The sequence below is a fragment of the Anguilla rostrata genome, chromosome 2, assembly GCF_018555375.3.
Source record: "Anguilla rostrata isolate EN2019 chromosome 2, ASM1855537v3, whole genome shotgun sequence".
NCBI classification, from domain to species: domain Eukaryota; kingdom Metazoa; phylum Chordata; class Actinopteri; order Anguilliformes; family Anguillidae; genus Anguilla; species Anguilla rostrata.
In genome coordinates, this window is record NC_057934.1 from 63,572,764 (window position 1) to 63,584,747 (window position 11,984).

Sequence of the window (11,984 nt, forward strand, 5' to 3'; positions counted from 1 at the left end):
GACATGCCTGAGGTCTTTATCAGGGGATATTAATTATTAATGGAATCGTGTTTTGTAGACCCTCTTCCTTCCTTTTCATGAAGTATTTCCTGTTTTGAATCTGTGGATGGAGACTGCTGATAGGATGTTTTTAGTCCAAATTATGACCATAGCTAATGTCATGACCTGTTGTTAGGTTTAACATAGGACATTCTGGCATACACACCAAGGCATTAGCTTATAAAATGTCCGCACGTTGATATGGAGTATGAAAATAAACAACTATGTGCCTGCTGATTTATGTGGATGGGAATGTTTGTGTTTGTGTGCATGGACGTGTGTGTGTGTGTGTGTGTGTGTGTCTGCGCGCACGTGTGCGAGTGTGTGTTCTGCTCTAGTTACAGTCCCTGAGCATGGCTATTGTTGCTACTTCACTGTAGGTTCTTGTGTAGCCCATCACGTACGGCTGTGAGGTCATGGTCGGCTGCAGCAGGACAGGCTGTGCCTTCAACACACAGCGCGCTCGGGTGGCGAAACGGAAAGAGAGATGGAGAGAGAGATAGAGGGAGGAATAGAAGTGAGGGGCCGAAAACCAACTGATGGAGGGAGGGGTGTGAAGATATTATCATGGAATGATAGAAGTACAGATAGAGAGAGAGAGAAAGAGAGAGAGAGAGAGGAAGATAAAGAGCAGAGGGTGATACAGGATAAGAATCAACAGAACTGTTTTACCCATGGTGTTTACTGTACTGTATAAATTGCACTCAGATTGCTGGCAGGGTGGCACAGAGGGTTCAGTGCTCATTCAGGCTTGAAAATGGAGCGTCGGTTCCAAGTGAGAGAATGAGGCCTGGGTGAAGTGGGCGTGGGATTCTGCCACAGCTGGGGAGCGGGCTGCTTCTGCCCAGCAAGCTGAAACCCTTCCCCAAAAGAAATGGTCTTTAACTAGACCGCGTGTCACTTTTCCTTTCTGGTTCTGGGTTTTAGTTTTTGTCTTACGGGAAGCAACATTTTCAAAGCCATTTTCTCTGATGAAAAAGCAGTATTTCTGCCTGTTATTATCATGTTGTCTCAATGGCACTTACATCAACCCGGAGCTTTCTTAATGAAATCGTTTAACTTTAATTTTTCATACTTTCATCTTGCTTGACTCTCATTTGAAAACTAACCCTTAATTAACACTTAAAAGGAACTCTGTGTTTGAAAAGGAACTTTTATTAACTGCAAAAGAACCTTATGAACCAAAGAGACTGTGTTTTTATAGGACCTATAAACCGAAAACTCATACATTGGACTTTACAAAGGCTGACACTGAAACATTAGATAGATCCACGCTGCGTTCCACCAAGCTTCATTTTTGAACGGGACCACCCTATTTCCACTGCAAGGATGTTATGTGACGTATCTTACGTCACGCTTTTTGGATCAGACAGTGGCTGTTGATCAGACCCACAGTCTAGGGAGGCACAGAATAATGCTGCAAGACTGAACAGGTTGTGAAGTTTTCTCTCGAGGATTTGTAATCATGCAGAAGTGCTGACAGGAACAGCGAGCGCAGGGAGCGTTCACCATCGACCTCACACACCAGTGTGAGATCTGAGCAACACGCTCCCTCCGAATTCAGCACGGGGCTGGCGTTCTCTCGGACAGGAGGCTGTTCTGTCGACCCTCCAAAATAAAATGTTAAAATTCAAACAAAAAATTTAGTAGATGCTCTTACCAAACTATTGTGTGTCTTTACTTACAATCCACTGAAACAGCTGTAAATGAGGAGCTTCGGGTTATGAACCCCGCTCAAGGGTACAAGGACAGTGCCACACCTGGGAACTGACCCGACAACCCCTGAGACACAAGCTGAGATCCCTCCCCATCTTAGAATGTTGCCAACCCAGCCTAACCTTAACCCTAACACTCTGAGACAGAGGTGAATCTATGTCTATGGTCAGGTAGAGCTGCTACGGACCCCACGCATTCCTCAGTGGGGGGTTAGGTTAGGGTTAGGGTTGGGGGTTAAAGTAACTAGGGCTTACGTTATCAGTGACTAATTAATTCGGGATGACCCTAGACGCTCCAGTCTACCCAGGACTGACTGAAAGTGATTCAATGCCAGGTCAGCGCGCCTGCATCTGTCCGATACAACAGCACGCACCTTGCTGCACATCACCTTGATCACCGTTGTTCATGCAAACAGCTTTCTCTTTTCTAGTGAATGCACCTTCATCTCTCACTCTCTCTCTCTCTCATCTCTCTCATCTCTCTCATATCTTGCTCTCTCTCATCTCTCTCTCTCTCTCTCTCTCTCTCTCTCTCTCTCTCTCTCTCTCTCTCTCTCTCTCTCTCTCTCTCTCTCTCTCTCACTTGGGTAAATCCTTAAGCTGGGCTGACCGTGGACAGAGATAATCAAAGCTGCAAAGCTTTCGGGGTTTTTTTTCTCAGAGTCTTCAGCACTGCCTTTGTCTCCGAGCATGTTTGTTGGGTCAATATTGTCTGTCTCTGTTTGTTCTCTGACCCTGTAGAAGTTTCTGTCTCTGTCTTGGAGCAAAATTTGAGGTTCACCGTATTGTGAAAAAAAAACAAACAAACATTTATTTTTCGGGGGGGGGGGATTCTACATTCATAATAACAACAACAATGATAACAGAAATAACAAAAACAATAAATATGAGGATAAAAATATAACAGTCACAAATGTATATTAGTATATTATAATAAACAATAAGTATAATACTGTAACTAAAAGATACAAATATAAACTATATAATTAAAAACAGATGCACGTGTATATTGGTTGGTGGGGCTTAGGGGTCACTGCTATCCCTCTGTCTGTGGCAAGATTCAACATATTTTGATTCCAAATTTGTACAGCACCTTTCGTCTCCAAAGAGAATTTGTATTAATCTTAAGTCAAGTCAAGTCAAGTAGAACTTTATTTGTCCCCAGAGAGGACAAATCTCTCTCTTTCTCATACTTTCTGCTGGGTGCTTGTATCAGAAATACCCTCTCTATCATCAACAGGGACATTTTCATCAGTGAGACAGTGTAGCCGGGTCAGTATGTCACAAACAATCTGGTATCATTCTTTCTCTCACTCACACTCCCATTCTCTCTCTCTCTCTCTCTCTCACACACACACACAGACATACACACACACACACACACGTACACACATACCAACATTCTAATCTCTATCTCTCCTAGCAGCACACAGAATGCCTTCCTGTAATGTTATTTCTGATTTGATTCATCTCTCACTGTGTGTGTATTATGTAGAAGAGAGAAAGACAGAGAGATGCTCACAATTTAAAAGGGCAGACACAAAAATGCATGGTCATCAAAAGAAGAGTGAAATGTGGTCACTGTGAGACAGGAGAAGTGGAAACCGAGATTCACTTCCTCCTTACTTATACAAAATATTTACAAACTATACAATATATATTTCAATATACAATATATATATAATTTGCCCATCTAAACACAGTTTGTTTCAGCCCGTCATAACCTGAGGGACAGTTAGTGGCCACCCATCCCATACATATGAACATGTACATATTTATTAATTTACTATTGTTGCTGTTATTGTTATTCCAGTCACATATTGTTACATTTATCATTGTTATTTCAAATTATTATTATTATCATATCATTAATCGGTGCTTCATTTTTCACCAAACACACAGACGCCTACTAAAATAACCGAAGAGTGGCACAGAACTGAGGCCATAACATGGAGTATATTGATCAGGGGAAAGCCCAGTGTGTCTTGGAGGACAGACACTCTCGCATTTTCCTCCGAGGTCTGCTGACCTCGCAGGATGGAGGCTGACGCAAGGCCGGAAACAGAACGTTTTTAAAGTTTGTCCCCTCTGGCGTCTCCCGCGTGGCCCCCACCCCCTCCCAAATAAAAGCCCTTAGTCAATATAAATGTGTTTGCTGCACAGCACTGTTAAGCAAGCACACCATTCGAGAAATGAAAGCTGAAACCAGTGACACTCGTTTCCTCAATGTTTTGGTTTGGAGAAATGAGAAGTTTCGAGCGCTCCTCCCTTTTCTTCTGGTTTCCGAGAAGACTGGAGTGACAATTGCTTATCTGCAAAGTTCTCTTTCACAAAAAAAAAAAAAATCGAGGCAGGCCGACCACAAACACCGCGAGCACGAGGGGATTGTTCCCCTTTACTGTATCTAATTTTAGTTCGGCCGCCATTTTGAAAAGGGACAGCGAAATTGCGAAAGGTTTCCGCTCTTGTCCCTCATGTGTCTCCCCACATCCGCTCTCCTCTCCCACAAACCAAGTTCTTCTTCTCATCCCTCAATAACATAGAATGGCGTCTCGGTCACTGTTCTGCCGAGTGGCAGCACCTGTGTACGCCGTTCTTATCTTAAAACAGAGGCGGGCATCGAGGACTGTATCTGTCAGCCGTTTCTGTCTGGTTTCCATGCCAACCACTGCCTTTTAATGACTTAATTTAACTCCAATATCTAAGCCATCTGACATTTCAGCTACATTTCTTGATGAGCGCATGAATGGCAGCCAAAAACCTGTCTCTTGTGTCCCTATGTGAAATGTTTAACTGGGGTTGAGTCTATGAGTCAACCATTGTTGGTGTTTATAGCCAATTAGCTCATTTTAGCCAGGGCAACTGATGGACACAAAACCCTGCACACACACTGGCCCTTTCTGACGGAATTTCCCGTCTCTGCCTTGAAGGAATCGAAAGGTGTCACTTCCAGCATTGGCAACACATCGCCTTGGGCTGGATGACAGAATGCCAGGAGGCCAGTTTGATTTAATAAATGTAGAGGATGTGCTGCATTTTAAAAGTTACATTTAACATTTAAACAGAGGACTGCTGACCAGTAAGGAGATTCACTCGTTCAAAATGGACGCACGTGTGATTTATTCTTCGCCGGCCCCCTTGTGAGTTATCTGGGAAATGGACGTTTGAGGGAAGGAAGACAGACACATATCATGCGCTCCGCTTCCCCTCGTCGACGTTTCGACCCCCTGGATAAGCAGACTCCCCCGGGGGGGCAACAGAATAACTTTAATAACCTACGGCTTTAAATGTGATTATTCAATCTTCTCACAAGGCTCAGAAGATGTACAGAAGATATAAATATCAGTTTGATTTTCCTACAGGCAATGAACCTTTTATTCAAGGATTGCTGCTTGCACTAAATCGGGTCAAAGCCGTGCTATTCTTAACCAGAACCTATTGTAAATGGGGGGGAACTGTATGTGTTGTGTCCGTATTTTAAATTTTTAAATCTCTTTCAATGTGACAATGTCTCCACAAATAGCACCAGGGCTATGTTCAGCAATTAGTGGGTGGTTTTATTTTTAAGTCCATTTCAGCCTTGACCAAAATAACGTTGACTGAGGTCACTGAACAGAAACAATATATGAGTTACAGTCTGTCAGGCTGAAGTCGCCGCTGTACCAGTGCAGACGGCCAGCTGCAGTTTTTTCCTCCCAAAACATGGCTCAGTCTGCTCAGGGATAAGGAACAAAAGGACCATCTCTCCTTCTTTCTCTTCATCACTGGTGATGTTTGTACCTCCACTCTGTGTCTTTTATTATGGACTGGCTGGACTGCCCTCCTGCATCTCTCTCTCAAATTCAAATTCAAATTCAAATAAGCTTTATTGGCATGACGTATATATACATCTCTCTCTCTTTCTCACTCTCTCTCTCTCTCTCTCTCACTCTTTACCCACATCTCATCACTTTCTGGTCCTCCAGTATCCCATCTGCCTCCCCTCACATCATCACAACCCCCTCTCCCTCTATCCTGCTCTCTTCTGCCTGGTTTTCCCCCTCACCTGCTCTGTTAATTCTCTCCATACCTTCATTCCCCATTTCAACCTCCGCACCAAATTTCACCAAATTTCACTCAACAGTTCAGTTCAGTCCACCAGATCATTCTCTGCTTTCCTCTCGCCTCTTTCTCTCTCTTTTTCCTTTCTGCGCCACCCTCTCTACTTCATCTTTAATGCCCCTCCATCTCTCTCCCCCTCTTAATCTTTAATGTTTTTCTCCCTCCCACTTTATTTCTCTTTCTCCCTCTCGCTTTATTTCTCCTTTTCCCCCTCTCCTTCTTGTACGTCTCCTCCTATCTCTTTACCTCTGTCTGTGATTCTCCCTCCCCATTTGTACCATATGACCGATTCAGGCAGTTCCTCGGGCCAGTTGAAATATCTGTCTAATTCTGTCTTCTCTCATTTCTATCTGCGATGGCCCCACTTGCCCAGATTAGTTTAGCCCTCCGTTTACATCATCATGTGTGAGTACAATCCCATCCATCTACATTGACTTCAAATGCACCTCCATTCATTCATTACATTTATCCACCTCATTTGTCAATCACGTATGGGTGATTTAATGTTGGGACAGGTAGAGATACAACACAGTGTAATGGCACTGTGCTACAAATTTATCCTTGTGTACGAATAAAGAAACCTTGAACCTCGAAGGTTCAAGATTCAAGATGTTTTTTTATTGTCACATGTACAATACTTCAGTACAATACATCGGGAGCATTTTTTCATCAGGACAGCATCTTGCCAAACTGGCTGAGTTCTGTGGCACAGCCTTATGGTAGCGGGGCGTGCAGACATGTCTACAAAAATGACAATTTAATAAATTTAATTAGTATAATTCTAAAGGAATCATTTATGAATATGAAACCCGTCTCATTGTTGTGGCACAAACACATCAGCAGTTGATCGCGCTCATAGTAGCGAAGACCAAGAGAAGGCCCTCGGTCTCGGAAAATGTTACGTAAGCTCCAGGTGTTGCTGTTTTTCCCCTCACCGTCTCATTTTTCAGGCTTATTTACCGCAAACCGCGGGGACAACCAGTACACAATTAGCCCCGACGTGCCCCCCTGTCCCACCGCTAACAATGGAATTTCTGCAAGTGAGTCAGAGGTCAGGAATGCAAGTGTTATTGGGCAGTGTGTCAGTCACCAAGGACTGTAGATCAAGGGCAGGGGAGAAAAAAGACGTTTTTTTTCTTTAATTTGTTTTTTTTTTTTTAACACCATGTCTGTTGAGCTCATGTTGTTAGTCATGTAAAATGCAGAACTGAGCGTGTTTTTGCGAGCATTTCGCCATGCCGTCTGTCTCGGCGTGCTGTGGACCCCCATGTCTGCGCAGAAAGGTGATGTCTGTGGCAGCGCTGTGTGTTTTCGAACCCAACGGACAGGAAGTGGTACCTAGCGACGGGATGAAAACACAGGAAGTCCTAGCTGCGTGCTTGAAATTCCAGCATTGTCTGATACACACACTATGGCAGACAATGACCGCTGCACATTTCGACACAGACATGGCTGCGTGCACACACACACGCACACACACAGCACACGCACACACGCACACACTGTGCACACACGCGTGCTAACACATGCACACACACACGCACACACACGCATGCTAACACATGCACACACACGCACACACACAGCACACACACACATACACACACGCATGCTAACACACACACACGCGTGCTAACACATGCACACACACACACACGCACACACACAGCACACACACGTGTGCTAACACATGCACACACACACACGCACACACACGCATGCTAACACATGCACACACGCAGAGCGCACACACACGCGTGCTAACACATGCACACACACACACGCACACATACACACATACATGCACTCACATGCACACAGGGGTGTGAGTGACACAATGTGAGCTATGAACCCTAATACTGGACCATTTCTGAACCCCAACATAACCTGTAAGGATGTGTGACACTGAGCCACTTCTCAGTTCATAAAGAAATTTGAGTTCATTTACACAGGGTCAGAATTACAGCCACCGTAAATCATACTCACAAACCTGTTCAACTTGACAAAAGCAATTGGTCCTGTACTTAAATTACAAATAATAATCATAAGGGTTTTGTGATAACTGATAACCTAGAGTGTTATAATGTGCACTCCATTTTAACATCTCATTGATTTAGGCACGTCTTGGGCAAGTTTTACAAACACACTATCTATGGAGCATACATTCAGTTACTTTTTGGCTGGGGGCGACATAGCTCAGGAGGTAAGAGCAGTTGTCTGGCAGTCGGAGGGTTGCCGGTTCGATCCCCGCCCTGGGCGTGTCGAAGTGTCCCTGAGCAAGACACCTAACACCTAATTGCCCCCCGGCTATGACTCATGCCTCACGTTGTGTGGAATGGTGAATGAGAGGCATCAATTGTAAAGCGCTATATAAACGCAGTCCGTTTACCGTTTGCGGGCCAGTTCACAGAAATGTGCCTCTTATCAGACCCCCCCCCAAAGTAAAACAGACTGTTTACTGTGAGGACAGGGAGTCAGCAGGTGTGATAGAGAGACAGCGCTCAGTTGCAAAACGTCCTACTGGATCAGTATTATGTGAACCTTAGGTTCTCCGTAATACAATGTCATCACTTTCTGTATTGTTGGAAAGCCGATGTCGTGGAGAACAAGTTGGTGTCTTTGGTGGTGGGGTGCAGATTAAAGATCGTGATACCTGTGGGTCAGTGCCCAGCCAGACGCAAAGGTTAACCGAGTATGATAGATAGTGAAAGCAGGGTCATTACCCGTTCTAGTGTCCGACACACCAAACATACTTCCGCTGCTTGGTGTGTCGGATGGGTTTCTTACAGTTGGTGACCTCGGCATGATAAGTTCAGGTTTCTTACGGTTGGTGACCTCACTGCGGTTTGGTGCATCTGAGGGGTTTCTTACAGCTTCGTAAACACAAACTTCTTGTTTCACTCCAACAGGATGATGTCAGAAAAATAAGGTACCTGCATTAACATAATGATTAATACTGAAAACAGTGCTATTACTCAAGATGTGTTTCTGACTCTTGCTTGAACTGTAGAACAGGTAGCTATTTCCATTCTTTTATTCCTGGACCTATTCGTTTATTACTGTGTCACATCATGACTTATCCCGCGCCCCCCACCCCCAGCATCAGACTGAACCATTGTCTCACCCTACATAGATCATCATTCTTTCTTGCAAAATGTCATAATACCATATGCTCTTCCCTCCTCTGAACAAAACTTCTCTTCTCACTGGCTATTAATCTCCATCACCTTACAAAACCCCCATTCCCCCCCCCCCACACTTTCCCTATTTAACTCAAACGCGGTTCGCCTGTTCGTTCGTTCGTTCGTTAGTCTCCTGGACCACGTGGCTCTCCCCGTCTCGCCATCCTGTCGGTTTTCACTTTGTCTCCATGACACCAGCCTGAGCACCAGATAGATTAATACGCCGTTACCAGAGACCCGACCCCGTGACCACACCCCGGCCAGTGTCACTTCCATGATCGATCATCCCACCAGGAGCACCAAGGACTCTCTCTGCTCATCTAACGACCAAATTTAGACCAGCGGGGACACCGAAATAATATGTGTTCCTGTCTTTGCTGTTCCTGTACCGCTCATATTATGGGCCACTGTGATGATTTGACTCAGAAATCCATGGAATATTGAGTACCAAATCTCGCCCCCAGCAACACCCCCCCCCCCCGCCCCCCCCCCACGCACACACGCACACACACACACACACACACACTCACACTTCTGTCTGAAGAAACGTGCAAGCCCTCAGGCTCAAAGCTCTGGGGACACTGTTCAATGTGCAGTGTTGACATAAGGAGAGATTTTGGGTATTTCTTCCTTCGCAAGCTGAATGTTTGCATGTTTCCCCCTACACTGTGAAAATAAGAAAGATAACTGAGAGACTGATGGGTTTCTGCGTTGGGAATATTACTAATATTACTAATATTACTAATATTACTAATATTAATCCACAGCAAGCACAGCCACAAGGCCCCGTTATCACAGATACCCTCTACACCTCAAAAAAGGCCTAAATGACCCCCCAGTACTCACTGTAACATCTCTATTAGAGTTTGATTCCCAAGCTTTACCTGGTGAAAACAGTGAGGAGTTTGCAGCACTCAGCTCCGACTTCAACCCGTTGCCAGGGTGGGGGTTTGGAGGGGTGGGGGTGGGGGCTGCCTGTGCGCCTCAGTCTTGGCTCTGAATGCTGCTCCGCGCTCCCACCGGGGATCGCAAATTGGACGCGAAATCTCCCCCCCGCGCCAGCAAGGGTCTGCCTTAGGGGACGTAGCAGCGAGGGGGGGTGGGGGAGGGGGGAGGCGCAGGGAGAGGTGATAAATCCCAAGGCGCTCCAGCAGCTGTTTTTCTCCCGCGCCAGATGTTGGCGTGCGGAGGGCGCTGCGGCGCACGCAGGCGTGCACCGACACACAGCCAGCGCAGCCACACAGAACGCCGCATTCAGAGCAGAACGCGGGGAGAGGCGTGGAGAGATACGCGCAGGGCTGCGGGCCAGACACGGAACACACAGACACAGAGGCGGCCTTTTCCCAAAGAGCAAAACGGCCGTAAAGATGTCAAAAATTCTTTTTGAGCACAAGTCATGAATGCATGACGCATTACGCAGTTAACGGAAAAAGACCAAGACACAATGAGATCACATTCACTGGGAAATGCACGGACACAAAGAAACACAAGGGGCCGAAACTCTGAAGAATATCTTCTCTGTCTGGTCCTTTCCCTGGTATTCCCTTTTTCCCACTCTTCCATCGGTCTGTTGGTGCAGGAAAAGCAACCACAATACACACACACGCACGTGCATACACACATGCATATACACATGCGCACGCACACGTGCATATACAAACAAACACATACACACGTGCATATACACATGGCGCGCACACACACACACGCACGCACGCACGCACGCACACACACACACTTCTGTCTGAAGAAAGGCGCAAGCCCTCAGGCTCAAAGCTCTGGGGACACACACGCACATACACACATGGCATTTACAAACACACACACACATATACGCATATGTGCATACGCGCACACACACACGCACTGAAATACACATTCATATGAATCTGCACACAGCACAGACTGAAATGTGTGAATTCAGAGTTTTAGTGTAGCAGGGCCTCCAGCGCTATTGAGCTCTACCAATTCACAGACCCCAGACGAGTAATGGAAATCAACACCAGCAGCTCCTCGAGAAGGGACAGTGAGTCCTCTTGGTCACATGACATTGTCCTAGCAATACCGAGACTTGAAAAGTGTAAGCCACTTATTTGACGCACACTACTCCCATCTACAGGCAATGGTTTACTTTCAAATGCACATTTGCTGAGGAACACTGCCACCTGTGGACGCAGCTTTGTAATTACCCAAACGTTTAGAACACCACATTCTAACGGTTCTCCTGAGACTTCCAAGTGACATAGCTGCTGTCAATTAAGGTTCAGTCTTACACAGTGTTTTTACAATTTAAAATGTACATGCTGTGCTAAGCGTTTTGTGAGGTAGAAAACAAAACTATGGCATTCATACTTATCATTTTAAGTTTTATTTATTTTTTTATAAAAGTATATTATTAAAAAGTATGATTAAGCATATAATGTTATTGTTATTGTTAATGTTATTCTGTGCTTTTTTTATGTCTGTTATCATCAAGCAATTAGAAAACTTCAAAAAACGAACAACAAAAAAACACGATCGCAGAGTAAATCCCAGCTATAAAGGCAACATTCTGTACCAGAGACCACAGTTCTGAAATTGTATACATGAGCAATTATGTGGCAATGTCTGAAAAACACTTCTGCTACGTTCAGCATGAATATTTACATTTTCTAAAACCACAAGCACAGAAGCTCAAGAAAACTCACCCCCTGAATATGTGTTTCCCAGTGTTTTGCAAAGATTTTGAGAGTGTTAATGTCAATGACATCAGTGATATATCACTGACATATGTTTCGGCCAATCAGCTGCTGACATTCTCCCCTTTAGGAAAGGACACTGAGCCTATAGGAGTTTTTCAAGTGCCTTTTTTTCTACTGGCCACATCTTTCCATGGAATTTTCTGCAGCAGTATGTTCTCACAGAATTAAAAAAAAAATTCAGTTTAAGATTTACAAAACTGACTATC